Consider the following 17,526-nt stretch of genomic DNA (forward strand, 5'->3'; position numbering starts at 1 on the left):
CTGGCGCCGGCCAGTAGACGACCAGCGTACATGGGCATGTGCAGAAGTCGAACCAAGCTGAGCGCATGCGCGCTGACTGCGTACCGTGCGCAGTATACCATCACCGGACTTCCGACCTGCCATAACTCTATTCATTCGGAAAGCGGGCGCTGCCTTGTAATCTCGTGCCATGTCAGTAACGCCCTACTTGCGCCGCGCGTAGTAACACTCGGCTGCGATGATGAGGCATAGCGGCAACGGAATTTGCCGCTGCGCCTCATCACCATCAAGCACTGGCGCACGGAGAGAGAGAGAGAGAGAGAGAGAGAGAGAGAGAGAGAGAGAGAGAGAGAGAGAGAGAGAGAGAGAGAGAGAGAGAGAGAGAGAGAGAGAGAGAGAGAGAGAGAGAGAGAGAGAGAGAGAGAGAGAGAGAGAGAGAGAGATCTTTATTTAGAACCAAAGGCGGTTCAGACAACCCAATTACAGGTCGTCTTCAGTGAATGCTGAACTCAGTTCTAGTGCGTTTTTGATGTATTGTACTAGAGCTAGCTGCTCCGCGAAAGTGGAGGCGAGAGACAGCCAGGCTGGGTCAATGGGATATGGCAGCTGCGCCGGTGTGTGTGAGTGATGAATGCTGGGAATAGTGTAATTAAGGACATTCCCATAGGACATGTTGCTGATTAGGATATCCACCACAGTGTTTGCAGGCTGGTGGTTCTTGTGCTCTTCCTTTAGAGAAAAGATATCGTCTAGCTGGGGTGCATGTTCTGTTAGTCTGTGCTTGTCTCAGTAATACTGATTGCTGCCCGTCTAGGTTAGGGTGAGGTGGAGGTAATTCTCTTCTGTTCAGTTTAAGGTCTCTTAGTGTATTGTTCGTAATGCCACGACAATTGGATTCCATTTCACGGCCCTCAGCGTACGCTAGTGTTAAGAATGAAACAGCATTGAGCGGTTACAATTGGAGATGACATTGACGTTTCTAGAAACTTCTGGAGACAGTGACAGGACCCTTGGTGCGTGCGCCAATATACTCGGCATTGAAATATGAGCTACTAAGTGTTGATTCCTAAGACTCTTTTGGTTCGTTATCTGAGTCACGGCCTGCAGTCATAGGCGGGGAAGGAGCGTGATGCTTTACTAAAGCGGCTTTCCCAAAACGTTATTTTGACCGTATTCTGTGTTCATTGCATTGCATGCATGCTTCATCTTTTTTTCCACGAATGCAGTACATTTCCAATTTATCGTTTTTCGGCGGGAAGCAGCTGCAGTTGTGCTGAGTTGGGGGCCAGCTGCCAATACGTCTTCTTCGAGCGAACAATTTATCTTGGGTTTAAAAGTTATACTCGTTTATAACAATGACAGACGGTTTGGCTGGGCCAATAACGATATAGCTTGCGAAATGCCGCTTGCATTCCCGCTTAAAAAGCGTTGTCCAATACCCATCGCGAGTATGTGCTACTCTGTACATGTAACCCTGTGCTGTAGGCTTCAGAGTATGCGTACAGCTATGTTTCCGAGAACCTCGGGCACGGATCGAATCTCCTTGCTTTGGGCAAATCTCCTAGTGCTGTAAGTGACTGATTTTTTGATTGATTGATTTATTGATTGGCTGATTGATTGACTGACTGATTTTGTGCCTGTCCAGTGCAGCGCCTGTAGCAACTCACGCTGAAGCAGCATGGGTTCCTGCTTGCGAAGCGTTGTTAAATACCCCACTCCGCATGTGTGAAACTTGTGGGTACGTATATATTTGCTAATTCAACAGCAGCCACTGTCTTGGACGTGTCGGAGTGCCTGATCATAGGCCTAACGGTGCATATGGGGTACCTGCACCTTGACGGACAATTTGTATTTTTTATCAGTTTGGTAATGGTTTACGACGTTGAACCTTAAAGCGGGACGTTAGGCCTAACGTCCTATGATTAAGCCTAGCTTTAGGTAACGTTGAAATTGAGCCTTACGACATGCCGCGGGCAACATTACGGCAAGTATACGCCGAGCTGCGGGTGCCGGTTGCCAATGATAACACCAAAGCGCAGCGTTAGGCCTAAAGCCGGACCGTCGCATAGAAGATCCCGTTATCTCAGATTCAAAACTGGCCATTCAAAATTCTGTGCGAGGCAATATCTCCTCTAATGCGCTCCAAATCCTCCACCGAAATTCACCCACTATCATGGAGCTCGTCAGGGCCACAGCTCACACAGGGCTATAGAGGGGAATGAGGCGGCGCACATCCATGGCGGCCCGAGAGCGTATATATCACACCAAACCAGCATGAAACCCCCCACTCCCCTCTTCCCCCCACGGCGCCAGATCCACCAGAGATAACCTAATTAATTTTAACGACATTACAGAGCACTACCGACTCTCCCGTCTTCTGGGCACCAGCCCGTGCATCCCTTCCACAGCATAGAGTATGATGATCATCATCATCACCTCTCTCTCTCTACTACGCATAAACCTTTGGGCAAGCAAGTTATATACTGGAAATTACGAGAGTCTTCGCCAGGGGAACGATTCTTGATATCCGCGAAATCGGCCTATTTCGCGGAGGAAGCGTTGGCGCTCCGCTTGCGCGCTCTATGCACCTTCCGTGCTACGCGTTGTACAGGTTCGAACACGTTGTACCTGGTCCGGTCACAATGTCCCCGGATACCACGGGAGGCTGCAGGGTAAGTTCAACCATGCTAGGTGAAGCTCCCTGTAGTACACACAAAGCATTTCCTCACCAGACAAGTATTTAGCAACCGTGGTTGAGTATACATTTGCTAAAAACATCCAAATGATTACACAATCACACTATCGGCCTTCAGGCACTCGATAGGCGTAGCTGCAGATCTTTGGGCGAGGTCTTCGTCGTGCAGTGGACATAACCAGGATTAAGCTAAAGTTAGAAAAAATAAATATTAAAGCGAAGCTTTTTATTACTCACGTACGACGTAGATTGTAACAGCAAAACACACTGCAGGAAAACCGCCTTTGCACAATGGGTTTCCACCCATGGTTTCCACAAAGGGCCCATATTGATGATGATGATGATGATGAAACGAGAAGCGCCTCAAAAAAAAAAACGCTTCTCGTGGTCGGAATCGAACATGGGTCCCTCGCGTTATATGAAGCCGATGGGTGCGTTCCAATTTACCGTTTAGACAGCGTCGTTGCCGTCTTCGCGGACGGTCCGCCATGTTAAGCCCCGTTCCAATTCAAACGAAGCAGTCAACGAAGACTGCTTCGAGGAGACAGCACCGAAGTCAGCAACGATGCAGGCTACTTTCCTGTCTAAACTACTAAGTGACGCCAGCGCCGCCTTTTTGCGTATTAATGTTGAAACAAAAGCACTTGTTTTTTTATTGAAATATTTAGTATAATTTACTAGTGATGAAGATGACTTTGTTTAATTCTTAAATCCCATAGCGTTTGTAATAACAACGGTTATATTAGTCACGAAACTTCCGGCTTGCGCATCTCAACATGTCTGCTACGACGCTGTCGTCTGCGCTGGGGCGGTATTCTCGTAACTGTCCCTTTTGAAAACGTCCCTTTTGAGTCCCTTTCATCGTGACGTACTTCCGGTTAGGCAGTGGGCGTTGGCAGTAGGTTTGTTGCGCTTGCGTTACGTCACTTCTGGTTGTTTGCTTTTAGCCAATCAGGGCTCGCCAAAAGGGACACTTTTGAAAAGGACGCAAAAGGGACAAAACTCGAGAATACCGCCCCTGGTGTCGCGTTTGCGACCGCGGCGCCGTTCAAATTTTATTCCTTTAGACGTCTAGTTAGACTGCTTCGTAGGCTGTCTACCAAGCTGTCCGCGAATTGGAACGCAGCCGATATCTATCCGATTGCGCCGTTTTTTTTATTAGATTGCGCCAATCCGACACGGTCGAAGCAGCTATGATTTTGGATTTCGGACTTTGACTCAGGTTGTGTGAGAGAAAGCTTCGAGCTTTAAGAATCTCTTTTAAAAGTAAGAGCGCTTTGGTTTTAGTGCTTTCACACTAAGCGTCGAATTTCAAGAGCCGCTTGGACGCGGCAACCAGCCACGCTCATCGCAGCTATAGCACTATACGTCCATGGTATGATTCCACTTCAATAAGTGCAGTACGGTTTTATTTAATTCACCATAATTAATCCTCCTTCTCTTCCACCATTCCTCCTCCTCCTCCTCTTTCACTATCCCCCTCTTCGCTTCCGTTCGGCTGGTTGAGGTGTCGGCGTAACGCCAGACAGCTATCGGCCTCTACTCCCCCTCCCCCAACCCCCCAACAACCCCTTCCTCCTCCTTCTCCAGCAAGACTGCGCACGACGGCACGGAGTACAGAATACAGAGCTGCATCGTGCAATTCGAAAAAATCATTTTTGTTACTGTGCTAGACGTGAGAGCTTAAGCCGGAGGCAGGCGAGCAGCTTTCACTTTAACTCTTTACAACGCTTGATACTCGGCATAAAGTTTGACGTCATCGAGAACACTAAAGCTCCAGACGACATGTCAGCGCTGCGATGACGATACATGCGCGGTGACAAGCCGCTACTCTCGTCTCACACGCAAGACGCATGCGCGCAGGTTCCGTGCTACGAAGCTGTGATGTAGCGAATGCCACGTGTTCACCATGTATGGGATCAAAATAGTACGTGCGTCCCCTAAATGCCTCCACAGCTGCGTCGTCCGTCAGTTTCCGTCACAGCATACGTCGCATGACGAGCCGAGCGTCATTTCCACCTGTACTCGATACTTGGCGCGAAGTGAAACGTCAGCCTCATTGTGTGGTCACGTGATTTGCAGCCACGCATGTTAGGTTGTTTCACTTCACTTTTTCGGTGTGTACCGCGCCGCGGCGTCGGCCTCAGCTGCGGAGCGTATACGGGGCTCGTCGTTGGTCAAAATGCATGTTTCGTATGATTGTCTGTAAATTGTAGGCAAACATATGCGTATAAATCTGATTGGTTCATAAAAACTTGGCGCAGCTTGCAGTAGTGGTGCAAGGCTGTAGAAACAGCAGAACTGGCGGCCCCTCTCCATTCGTGGGAGACCCGGCTGTTGCACCTCACAGGGATTTCCGAACTTGCCGCTTGAATCTCTCCGTAACTGGCAGGCCCGGATCGTATCGTCCGTATAGCCTTTCACATCTCTTCCAAAGTGGACCACGTTAGCACACGCTATGTCCTGCTGCGAAGTCCAAAGCCAACGCCCGCGCTACGAACCCTAAGGAAATGCTGCGCGCCCGTGATGCGATGATATAGCAAAATCGGATAGACGTCATGGCTTGCTAACGCGAGGGACTCAGGTTCGATTCCCACTAGGGGAAGCGTTTGTCTTTTTTTCTTTCCAACTGACCGCGCATGTTATCGTTCCCAGCCGCTGCTAACACCGTACACCTCAGGCCTTTGGAATGACCCAGTGGTGAGGTTGTTAGTTTCATGGCGTAAAGGGCCCGTGTTCGACTCTCGGGACCTCCCTAACCTCATTTCTTTCTTGAGGCTTCGAAGTTTCTTTGTGCGACGGACGGACAAAGCTCGGCCTAAACAGCTCTGCTGGTAATATATCACTCATCATGGATAAGGTGATGATGCTAGAGCGGCCTCACTCTTCCGAAGGCGGTTCTAGGCCAGGCTGCCTTAGAGCTTGCTTGCTGTCCTGCCTCTTTGGCCCCAGAGGACCTAGCTACTCCACTCAGTAAGGGACTGTGGGGGTTTGTTGGCACTCCCATACAAAGGGACACAAGTATGCTGTGTTGGGTGTACAGCATACAGAAAAGTTCTACGGGGATATGAATTGGTTTGTAGACGCCTAAAGGTGGTTGCGTCGTCTCGCGAGAGATGTAGAAGCGGTTTCAAGAAGCTGCGCTGTTCGTTCTTGCAGCGAGCATGTACCTCTGTGTGTGTTTGTAGAGGTGTGGACTCGACGAAATAGGGCGTTAGTTGGTCGTGCATGAGAGGTGTGAGACGCTTCGTTTGCTGCAGGCGTGTAGCTTGGAGACTCCCATCACTTCCGTAGCTTCTCCGTATTGTTCACGTCCACGTGGGGGCGGACTACAGAGCAGTATATGGAGGGGCTTTGTTGGAGGCCAGATGATTTGTAGGTCGGATAGGGCTTTGATTTGCCGGAGTATACGCAGGGCGGTTTGGTGATACCCTGTCGCTGAGGTAGTTGCGACAGGCAGCTCGTGGGCCCTTAATTCCGGTGATAATTTCTATGCCGGTCGTTGCGGATAGGGCTGTCATCGCTACTTATGCTGTACCGACGTTGTCGGCGGGCCATTACTGCGGTGTCCTCCGTGCTTTGAGTATTGACCACCTTTGCTGCCTGTGCGTGCTGCTGAGCTCGAGGTGAAGCATCCGTGTAGTGCGGACACTGTAAAGGTGTAAATCACTGTCTATAACTAACACCCGTATACGCCCTAGCAAAAAGATACGGATACACCCTTTTAAAGGGTGTTTTATTGTTCATTACACACTTACAAACGGCGTTTCTTAGTTTTCGATAGGTTGTAATGGTGTTAGCTATAAACAAATAGGGTGTAAATCATTTTGCAGTGTACTTGCGTTTTGATGTTTTTTTTTGAACGAAGCTTCAGTGTCCTCAATGATGTCGTTGTATGCCAATACGCCATGCAGGAAAGGCAACTTTTTTGACGATGATGATGAGTGATGGTTGGCGAAGTAAAATAAGAAAAAAGCGCCCCGTGGCCGGAATCAAACCTGGGTCCCTCGTGCTATGAAGCCGGCGTCTATCCGACTGCACCCATTTGACATTTCTTTTATTACCTTTTTGTTACCAACGAACACGCGTCAACGCCGGATTAAAAAATTACTCCCACCTTCCCTGTGTAGATGCGACGCATGCGTTCCGTTGTTGTTTCCGTTAGGTTGATTCTCCCATCGCGTGAAACGTGCCGTGAAATACCTGCCGCGGCTATGGCGCAACGTGGCGCGGCTATGACGCAACACAATCCAACACAATCCACTTTAATCCAATCCAAATCCAATCCAAGCCAAGCCAAGCCAAGCCAAGTCAATCCAATCGAATCCAATCCAATGACCCTCGCGAGAGAGAATTCGCTATCGGAGAGGAGAGGGGGTGAGCGGTGGAGAGTGCAGCTCGCGCGGCGAGGAGAATGGGGGAGGGGTGTAGACGGACAACAACAACGCCGTATGGAGGGACAAGGCGAGTGAATGAGATGCAGCCGCATCTAAAACCGCCGCCCATACTTTGGTTGGCTGAAAGATTTAAAACAAACATCGAATGTTGACAGCTCTTCCAATACCCATAACCATTCCAGTTCAGGTTCTACCAAACGATACACTTCAAGTAGACTGGTTACACTTTGTGAGAAATACTTGCTCACCGTCATAGCATTCACATCACAGTGGCGCACGGCCATACGGGAGCGCCCAATTGCGTGCAGTCCTAGGACCATTATCATGTCGTACGGCACTTCATCCTTTTCCACTGCCAAGAAACGTATCCCATGTGGCGTTACAGGTTCTTTATCGTTCTCTGTAGAACATCCCAGAAAAGGATGGCGTCCCAGCACTCTATGATGCACCATTTGACACGCTCGAAGCGAACGACAAGCAGCAGGTACCGATTTGCGCCGTACGCCCGAAACCCAAACGTTAGGCCTACGGAATGCAAACCCAAGTGTTGCTGTGGGTATTCTATAAAAGTGGGGCGTACCTCCAGAGTAGCACATACTCGCAGTGTAATATTGCCCAACCAAATAATCCGTCACGAAAGAGCTTTGCGATCAACCATCGTCGGGATTAGACGGAGGGATTCAAGATGGATGGTACGGGCTCTGGGTGAGGTCGCTGCTTGTTATATGTGGGATGCATGTTGTGAGTGATATAGGAAAGACTCCGATGAGTTGTCTTATTTCGGGAGGTATCCCGACCTTTTTATCTTTAGGAGGTGCATGGGATAGCGAAATACTGCGTACGGCGGAGTGTGTGCGGTGTCACTTTGCGGCGCTGCGTGGTGAGCTTCCGTACTTCTTCACTGGAGTTAGCCTACAGCTTCAAAAGCTTCTTGTTAAGCGTCCTTACGGAGAGTCAAGGCCTTTTCCTAAGCTTCGCGGATGGCTGCGTTGCCGTTTACGTTTTTCTGTGTGTTTTAAGGCTAGGAATGGCTAAGGAGGCTAACGAAGTCTCAGGCCATGCACGGCTCGTTGTCTAGGCCTTTTTCAATTGACCGGTTAGCTAACGCTTTCGGGCAATGAGCAGGGGCCAGGGCTTTGACAACAAAACTTGTGTCTTTTTCTTGTTGTATAAAACGACAGTGGGAGGCGCGTCTCGTAACCGGCGTGAGTTGGTCGAGGGTTTTTCTGTAATGGATTAATGCCGTACCGGATCAGTTTTTGCTCTAGAGGTTGGGGTCTGGGATAGGTTGGGCTGTTTTTCCGGTCGCGCGTATGCTGAAATTAAGCAGAGCGTATTTCTCAGGGGCTCGTTGGAGTCTTCTTGCTTTAAGCTATCCTTGTGCGGTGTCGATGGCCTTCTGGCTTCTTGTTGATCCCCCCCGATGGTTCCGGTGGGTGTTGACAGAGTAAGATCATCAGCATAGAGAGCGTGTCGCTTTGAGTCCCTGATGTCATTGAGTAGTGGTGGGATATCCTTCATCGTAATATTAAATAGGAGTAGGGAAACAACTGAGCCTTAAGGAACCCCTTTGGGTGTAACTTCAAAGCTATCGGATCTCTGAGATATCCGAGTCCAATCGTAGCTTCGCTCGTTCCAAACAACGATATGCGGAGGTCTTTGTACTTTTCTGTAGGTCGGGCGGTCAACGGATTCATTTTTAAAAAATAACGCTGTTGTTGTTTACAGTTTTTCTCCGCGAACTTGACCCCGGCTTCCGTACATCGCCTTTGGGTAAATCCTCCTGTTGCATTTCGTTGATATTTCTCCGTTATTATCTACGGACAATTGTGTATAAATTATTTACAAGGTTAAGGTGACGATGTAGGAGGATATGAGCGTTTGAAAGTGTGCGGGGAAGCTATTTCTTCTTGCAGTGCAAATAAACAGAATGATGGTCATCATCATCATCGTTATAAAGAAACAGCAGAATCAGGCAGGTCAGAGAGTAGACAGCTTTCCCTGTTTTCCAGTGTTTATCTAGAGCTCCGTCTATCAGCGTTTCCTGTTTATCAGCGTTTATTTAGAGCTCACTCACGCTTGTCTATGAAATTACGGACGACACTTTCCACCATCGCTTTACAATTATTTAAAATGACGTAAAACATTATCGCTCTTCCCTCTACCAGAGTCTCCTCTACTATTCTCCTCTTCCTCTTTTTTCCCCCGAAAAATTCGAGAAAAAAAAAAAAACGCTAACTAACCGCAACTATTTTTACAATACACGTTTAGAAAAAAAGAATATTGTACTTTTCGTCCAACATTACACATTACAAGAAAAAGCCCCAACGCTTCTCGACACTTTCGAGACGGAAAACGGAGCCAATTGAAGCGAGAAGAGAACCACTTCTTCGCTTTGAACCCAAAGACGGCGTCCGCGTCTTCGCGCCAATTATGGCACGCTGGCCGGAGCGGCTTCGCGCGGTCTTGCCACGATGGACGGGCGGGCTGGCTGGCCGGCCGGCGGCTGTGTGACGCGTGCCGGCGCAGTGGCGTAGCCAGCCGCTCGCGGGATCACAGAGAGCAGATGTTTCGCGCGGCGGCTGGAGGCTCGTCAGAACTTGCCATCTGCCGTTTGGGCGCCGCTCCTTGCCACCGACACACACACTGCATCGGAACGCTTGCGCTCGACGCAGCCGCCCGACAAGTCTCCTCACGTACTCTCTTCCTCCTCTCTTCCCCTTCCCAGTCTCTCCCCCTATTGTTGCCTCCCTTCTCCCCCCTCTTCTCTTTCCATCCTCTCGCAGTGGGTTTATATTTATGCCCTTTTGATATCCGGTACACCCCGACGTAGCGCGTCGCGTTTATGGCCATTTGTGACTTTTTAGTCTGCCTTGATTCGAGGTTGTTTTTTTTCGTTCGCGCCCGCTCGTTCTTGGCGGCGGAGTCGCGTCGAAGGCGCGAGACGGCGGTTGTTTCTAGGAAGCGTACTCTTCCGCGCTGCCGGCACCTTGGCTTGCGGCTCACGGCTGAAGTCGGCGCCGCTGCCACGTGCGGCTCAAAGCGCGATTCTTGGGGAGCCGTGAAACAAAGCCGTGCGGGCGGCTGCGCAGCGCGCGGTGAATGCGGTAATTTATCGGTGATCGCTGCCAGCAGCTATAAACTTCTTCATTCGCCAGAAACAGTTTTATTCGTTACTGAAAAAGAGTAACCTACTACAATTAGGTATAAAAAGTAACCGATTACAATTTGAATTGTTTCAATGTAAAATATAACAATTAGAATTTCTTCACCGTAAAAGGTAGCCGATTGCAATTGCAATTACTTCAGTGTAAAAAGTAACCGATTACAATTATAATAATCTCACTGTAAAAATTAACAGAGTAGAATGACTACTTCGCTGCAAAAAGTAACCTACTGCAATTGCAATTACTTCATTGTAAAAAGTAACCGATTACAATTACAGCCTCAAAAAGTAATCGAACTGCTCTTCAATAGTCGATTACGTCCCACGTTACTTTTCATACAACCTTTTTATGGCGGTACCCCTCAGATACACATATAGCATGGCATAAATAGCGAGGCTGCCGGTAAATGAATGAATGAATGAATGAATGAATGAATGAATGAATGAATGAATGAATGAATTGTTACAGACCACGGAAAGGAAAGTCCAAGCAGGTGTAATTTGTCTCACCTAAGGGTGGACACCATCGAGCCGGAAGGATCGGTCTCCAGTGCGCCAAAAAGAAGGTGGAAAGTTACACGGGAACAAAGAATACCGAAGTGGCGTACTAATCCTCGAAGTCCCGTACTTGGTGATTTCGAAAATGAAGAAGGGAAGGCATTTACCGTTTTTGCCCAGAGCTGTCTGACTATAGAACGTGCAACCCCTTTCGCAAAAACAACAGAGAGAAAGAAGGCGATAAATATTGTAAAGGGTAATTTTATAATCGATTACAGGGAAAATTTAATTATAGAATTACAAGGATCGTTTCACCTTAATTATGTAACAAAATTGCAGTAAGCGGTAATTTATTACAAGTAATTAATTACTTGCGACGCGTTACGCACATGCCTTGCCAGAACGTTTCACTGTCCGTCTGGAGGCCGGGAAAAAAGGAAAAAAGGGGAGGGGACAGCGCCAAGGTGTTTATTTTTCAGCGCAGCGTTCATACAAGATTGAGATATAGTATCATTTAAAGGGAGCATTGGTTTGGTCGCGGGGGTGCTTTTGCTGAACATACTTGTCAACTGGGGGTAGCTCAAACAATTTTTGTGTCGCAGTAGAGTCTTTATAATGAGGGCGCTTCTTGCTACGACAGGAAATATGAAGTTCATCTTCCGAAGAGAACCACGCAAATAAAGGAAATTCTAGAGCAGCTCTTTCGGTAGAGTGGTTTGTTCAAATTTCCGCTTGGTCGAATGAGTTCGCGCGTCAACTCAGACCGCACTTATGCATACAATGACCGTTGGACCCAGGATACGGCTTTTCGTGATTAGGCTTAACGACTGACGATGAAAGGTGAGCCGCTACACGACGTCTCTTAGGTTAATGCTCTTTATTTGTCACGTATCAAACTTTCACTGACTGTTTGTTGACTCGACCACTCGCTCATTGAATACGAACCCGCGACCGAGGACGACGAGGGGTCAAAAAGGTTGAGAGGAGCAACGAGGCATCGCAAAATAAAATTCCACAACTTCTGTCCCCTCTGAAGGTTCAAGGGCCGCGTGCCATGCGACAAATAAAACAGCTTCATAGACTTTTTATGCGTGCTTCAAACCAGCCCCGTCGACAAATCTGAGCAGCTGAAGCCACGTGACGGATATATGCGGCCCTCCAGAAAGGGGAGGAGGAGGGAGAGGGGGAGAATACAAGGGGTCGCGGGGTCGCCTTCGCCTTTATTCAGCAGCTCTTGAATCGACAGCCACGCGCTTTCTGTCACCTGCCTGCATGAACGCGCAGCCGGCTTTGCGTTACTCATAAGCGGAAAAGAACGATCCGCTTACTCTATGTGTGACGCGCGGCGAGCACGCGCAAATAATAGGCCGCCCTTTCACTAAAAAGATTGCCATTCAACCAATGCGTATTGCGGGTGATGACACATGGGGCAGAAGCATGACACCTTACTAAACACCTGGAGAGAAAACTTCGGGCCACTCATCAAGCCGTGCAACAAAAGGTGATAAGTGTGAAGCAAGACCGGAAGCGAGCATCTCGTATCAGGATATAAACTCCGGAGGAACAAATTGTGTTTCAAATTGAGGGAAAGAAATGGACTTGGGCAGGTTATGTAGTAAGCCGAAATGACAACCGGATGGACCACCAGGGTATTCGGGATAGAGGGAGGTGAATACCATTTAAGTCGATGGAGAGAGAGAGAGAGAGAGAGAGAGAGAGAGAGAGAGAGAGAGAGAGAGAGAGAGATAAAGATGTAATCTTTTGTTGATGTAAAACTTAGTCCAATGGGATATATTCATGAAAGTTCGTTAAACTGAAACATTCGTTCAAGAGAAGCTCGTTAAGTGAAGCGTTATGCAACTGCTATATCATTCGATCCCTTATGTCTTTTGCACGACAACTATGCCCAGCCTAGCTTCAACAGCATGGTATTCCGAGGACGGTGTGCGAGCCAACATAGTATATACAACGAGTTCCGGTATCCTTGAGCAGTCGGCATCCGCTCGGCTCACGAAGAAGACAGGAAGTTGACACTATATATCCAGTAGAGCACTGAACGTTTTCCGAATGCGCGTGCGCATGTGCGTGCGTATTTCTGTCAGGAGCAAAAAGTATGTTAAACTTGGGGGGTTGCGCGTGGTGGTTATATGGGGTGGTTAACTCTCAAACCTTGTCGCGTAGTCTATACTATCATTTCCGAGTTACTCTAGTGCATCAAAAAAAAAAAAAAGCAGTGCATTTCGCCTGCTGCGCAAATTGCTCGCACCAGCCGCAGTTTCGTAATGTGTCATATATAAAATGTACTAAACATGCGCCTCAGTCTACGTAAAAAAAAAAGAAGAAAACGTTTACAGCCTGGTGCTGTAACAGGCGGCGCGTTTTCTGTCACGGCGGTTCATTCAATACAGCCTAGCTCCCGCGATTCCATCACTCGGCGGACGCACTGGAGAAAAGGAAGCAGTAGTACAACAAGCAGAAGATACAAAACAAGAATTCGGGGGGCCGGGTGCGGACGAGAATGGCCGGCACCGTGCGTGCGTGAGTGGGCAGGGGCGTAGAAATTTTGACGGTTGCTCCCCCCGGCGGGCGGCGCATTGTCGCTTGCTACCGCGTTTCCGTGAATGAACAGGGCGCACAAATGTTGCCCGCACCCGCGTATCTGCGCTCTTTATTTTCTTTCCCTTCTGCCGCTCCTGAACTACCCCACCCCGAGGGGACAGCCCCGCTCCATACCTTCTTCCTCGCCGCGGAGCTCGCGACGCCGCCACTGGTCAGATCACAGCTTTGGCAGTGACGTCACAATGTCTCGACCAATCAGAAGACCTCACTCTGGAAAGCGGACCGATGCGGTGTTGCCCGCACCTTTTAGTTAGTGTTTTTCGCTCCTTTTTTTGTCGGATCGCACAGACCTAAGTGACGTCACTTTGCGTCAGCCAATCAGAAGGATCAATTCTTGTGTCATTCGGGGGCGACGCGGCCATTGTGGGTTTCCGTTCCATCTGAGTGATGTAGCCCCCTAATCTCAGGTATACCCTCCCTCGCTGGTCAGTCGTCGTATTTGTGTTTTGCCCCACTCGTATTTTCGCCGCCTTCAATTGAGGCGTTTCTTTTTTTCGAAATGAGACAGATCCAGAAACCGAAACGAAGTCGGATAAAACTGCAGTGAGAAGAATAACTAGGAAACTTTTCATGCAAAAGGAGCAGCAAGAAATTAGTTGAGATAACGCCCTGAAAATGTGTACGCAGATCGAACTTCGTATCGAAAATCAGCCAGATCCTGCAGTTGCACGGATGAAAATGAGCCTAACCCATTTTCCCAATGGAAGTTTGTTTTTGGCTTGGCTGTTCAGAGTGTTTCGTGGGTGGTTCCGGATTTCTTTCTTTTTTTTTTTTTGCTTTTCGGAGCTGGCTTATTATGAATTGAGACGGCAATTAAGAGATCGCCGAAAGATCTGTCCCCAGATGTCAACTACTAAGTGAACGGAAGAAGAAGTGAACGAAATGAAACAGAGATGTGAAACAATGCTTTCACTTCGTCTCCCCCGTCCCTACGAAATAACTTTAGTTCCATTTATTTAGTTTACTCCCACATATAATTTTTAATTACTTTTGGCCATAAAATTCCCCTAGCTGACATGTAAAATATATCATATAATCGCTTTGACGAGGTTGCATTTAGGTTCGCTGACAAACTTACGCTTGCTTTTCAAATTCGCGTTAAATGTATCTGCCTCTTTCTGAAAGGAAAAAAAAAAAAAACGTCTCAATTGTTTTTGGAGTGCGCATAAGTCTTTATGTCGGTGCGCGGCGAATAGGCCATTCAACTGCGGCGGGTGTTCACAATGCGGACGAGCTCCTACTCTTTTCATTAAAGAGCTCCTCGCTATTTCTTGCCTTCCTCTTGTCGCTAGGGGGACAACAGAAGCATTGGAGCCACACTCGTGTGCAACAAAATTACACTAAACAAAACGATGTCGCACGAAATTTCAATGGTTTTGAAGTAACCCAGCTGGCAATAAACAAAATGATAAGTTTCATTGTACTTTCGTTCTTAATGTCGTGCTAAATTACAACGGCTTTGAAATAACGAAGCGGGCATTGCCTTTTCGCATCGCGATAGTTGATTGATTGTACGGTTTAACGCGCCGACGCAACGCAGGCGATGAGGCGCGCCGTAGTGGAGGGCTCCGGATTAATTTTGACCACCTGTGGATCTTTAACGCGCGCGAAATCTCGAACACACGGGCGTTTTCGCTTTTCGCCTCCATCAAAAAAGCTGCCGCCGCGGCCGGGAATTGAACCTGCGTCTTTCACCCTATCACTGGTGGTGCTGTTATGTGGAGACACATTCATTCCGCTTCGCTCGCCGTTCGGTGCCGGAATTATTTCTGGAATATATACTTGACAAAGATTTAGATCGGAGTGCGCCAACTCCTATATGACTCCGCTGTCTAAAATATAACTCCGTGACGAAGCAACGACCACTTTTCCACGACTAAAAACCCGTTTCTACCCTCGTAACACCCTACTATACACGCTTTGCACCGCACACAATACTGTAACTTCTGCCCTATAGCTACCACCTGGTATTGGAGACATATCTGGACGGCCGCCTGAAGAGAAGTACGTCGAGCTCTGAGACGCAAGCGGAACACTGTCTGTGGTCTCAGAAAAAACTTTGTTCTAACTCAGAAGGAGTGCCCAGCTGACCATACCTTGAATGACTCTGAAGCAACCAGCATCACGTACGTACAGACAAGCGGCATGACTCTCGCAGATAGCGCTCGCAGCGACGAACAGCCATGCCTCGAGGACAATGAACGAACACCCAAAGTTAAGCGGAAGCGGCTTCAAAATTCTGACGAGTTCCTTGTACTCGACTGTGACGTGGAGACCACAATCGAAACCGCCATCGCTAATGCCATCGCCGATCTCGACCTGCGCTACCTCATCCGGAAAAAGGTCTGTAGGCAGCTACCCGACATCGACAAGCTTGAGTGTGAGTACGTAGACGTCGACATTGCATTCGACAGAATTCAGCGTGGCTTAGAGAAGCTGCATGAAGGGGAAATGCTTGAAAAGACAGCTCTACTGCCTCCACCGGAAGTTCACTTTGATGATGATTTCACCAAAGCTGACACTGAGACGCAAGCGGAACACGGTATATGGCCTCAGAAAAACTTATGAGGCCGGGTAGCGCGCCGTATATCTCCTCCAGATCAACAATCCTCTCCGCTGTATTCAAAATCAGCATGTCTCGATTTATATGTACTTTCTTGTCATTTCTGCAGCACAACCTAGCGGCGCCGAAGCTGCACGGGCTATGAGCCGCACCGCAGCGAAGAGCTCCGATTAATTTCGACCGCCTGGTGATCTTTAACGTGTACCGATCGAAATCTCGAACACGGGCATTTTCGCTTTTCGTCTCCATCAGAAAAGGGGCCGCCGCGGCCAGGAATCGAACCCGCGACCTCGTGCTCAGCAGCACAACGCCTCAGTCACTGAGCCACCGCAGCGGTTCGCATTGCGATAGAAGATTGTAAACAGATGAGAAGTTTCTTTCAAAATGAGCCAAATCTAGAAACCGAAACTAATCAGATAAAAAACAGCAAAGGCAAGAAAAACTCGGGAACTTTCCCTTAAGGAACAGGTTGCAACAAAATAGGTCACATAACGCCCGGTGAACGTGTACGCAGATCGTAATTCGTATCGAAAATTAACCAGATCTTGCTGTGGCACGGATCAAAATGAGCCAAATCTATTGTGCGAGTGCGCTTTTGGCTTGACGTCATATAACCAACATGGCAGCCTCCATCTGAGTTCCCACGTCAGCTCGGAATGAATAATTTAAGATATCAACAAATACATATTCAGAAGATTAACATTGAATTAATCAGCTACTCACTTTTTAATTACTTGTGGCCGTAAACTTCTCCTAGCTGACATGCAAAAATATCACATAATAGCATTGGCAGCGTCGCATTTAGGTCCCGTAACATTAAAGTTTCGCTGTTTTCTCAAATTCCGTTTGGGTGGATTGAAAAAAAAAAACGAAAAATAACTCGTCAGATTTATCCAGAGACTATAGGAGTCGCGAGGGGGCGACTTCCCTCGCGCTGCTGCAGCGGTCACTGGAAGACCCTGCAGCTACACAACGATAATGATGGCTGGGGATGCTGAGCAAATTTTTGTATGGGGTTTAACGCATCGCTACCCCGGCCGGGGTCGAACCCGCGCCCTTGTGCTCAGCAGCACACCGCCTTAGCCACTGAGTCACAACGGCGGTTTTTCTTTATTACCTGAGTCACAACGGCGGATCAAAAAAATTGACCACATCTTTCCGCGGGGGGAAACCATGGGGTGATGCGACGCATCTGGGCAGTGCTTGTTACGGTTGCGCCGGCCATCCCGGTAGCAGACCTGTTAGTCTCCATTCAAATCATCGGTGGTCATCGGATGTCATCGGAGCGGCGGTGGGGGAGCGACTGAGCGGAGCGGCGCAGTTATCGCGTTTATATGTACCGCGCGTTAACGGTGAGGGGAATGAGAGAGAGAGTAGCGCATGCGCATGTGTTAACCGAGCGCTAACGCGCGCTGACGCACAGCTGGCATGGCGAGGGGAGCGAGCGCTAACGCAAGATGGCGCTGCGGTGAGAGCGGCGTTACCGCGCAGCTGGCGTGGCGAGTAGAATGGGGGAGAGGCGTGCGGATGGACGCCGGATGCATGCATGGAGGGACAAGGCGAGTTAAAGAGATGCGTCGCATCTAAAAAGTTTCTTGTTAAATTAGTG

The 17,526-nt window shown here is 48.6% G+C and overlaps 1 long non-coding RNA gene across 1 annotated transcript in view; it reads left to right on the plus strand.

The window, feature by feature from the left end:
• Positions 1-1,474: 1,474 nt before the first annotated feature.
• Positions 1,475-17,526, plus strand: part of LOC144138566 (uncharacterized) — a 61,766-nt gene continuing 45,714 nt past the window's right edge. The window contains exons 1-2 of the long non-coding RNA XR_013315901.1: positions 1,475-1,548; positions 1,625-1,717. This is a non-coding gene — a long non-coding RNA (uncharacterized LOC144138566). The remainder of the gene's footprint in view (positions 1,549-1,624; positions 1,718-17,526) is intronic.

Source organism: Haemaphysalis longicornis, unplaced genomic scaffold (assembly GCF_048455015.1).
Source record: "Haemaphysalis longicornis isolate Haplotype H1 unplaced genomic scaffold, Haemaphysalis longicornis Haplotype H1 scaffold_5, whole genome shotgun sequence".
NCBI lineage: Eukaryota > Metazoa > Arthropoda > Arachnida > Ixodida > Ixodidae > Haemaphysalis > Haemaphysalis longicornis.